The sequence below is a fragment of the Myotis brandtii genome, unplaced genomic scaffold, assembly GCF_000412655.1.
Source record: "Myotis brandtii unplaced genomic scaffold, ASM41265v1 scaffold84, whole genome shotgun sequence".
Taxonomy (NCBI): Eukaryota; Metazoa; Chordata; class Mammalia; order Chiroptera; family Vespertilionidae; genus Myotis; species Myotis brandtii.
Window position 1 is genome coordinate 10,916,206 of NW_005371410.1, and position 389 is coordinate 10,916,594.

At 53.7% G+C, this 389-nt stretch overlaps 1 protein-coding gene across 1 annotated transcript in view; it reads right to left on the minus strand.

Annotated features, from left to right (window-relative positions):
* The window catches only part of ACYP2 (acylphosphatase 2, muscle type), a 177,147-nt gene extending 176,764 nt beyond the window's left edge, over positions 1-383 (minus strand). The window contains exon 1 of the mRNA XM_014532069.1: positions 317-383. The gene's annotated coding sequence lies outside the window, so the exon portion shown is untranslated. The remainder of the gene's footprint in view (positions 1-316) is intronic.
* Between the last annotated feature and the right edge of the window lie 6 nt (positions 384-389).

Below are 389 nucleotides of genomic sequence, written 5' to 3' on the forward strand. Positions count from 1 at the left end.
AAGTTTGAACACCTCTTTAGATGTTCCGGAGGCATCCCGTACTTATCTAGCAATTACGAGTGTTGTGTTGTAATTGCTTATTCCCTAGGGCCTAGGGCTAGGCTAAGGCTCTGCCGGGCTAAAGCCCTGGAGGGCACACACCTGGAGCTCTTTAGTTCCATCCTAAAGGTCAAAAAGAAGCGCCTGGCACACAACACAGTCCAACGCCTGTCTGCGGAATGAGTAACTAGTGACTAGTTACCCTTCTTTGGAATGAGGGTGGTGAAGAGGAGGGCTTCCAGGGGTCAGAGTAAAATCAGAAAAACAAAAAACACACCTACGAGGATCACGTGGGTGACCGCGGCTCCGGGTAGGCGGCCGCGGGAGGGAGCGCACAGCCCCGGCCGGCA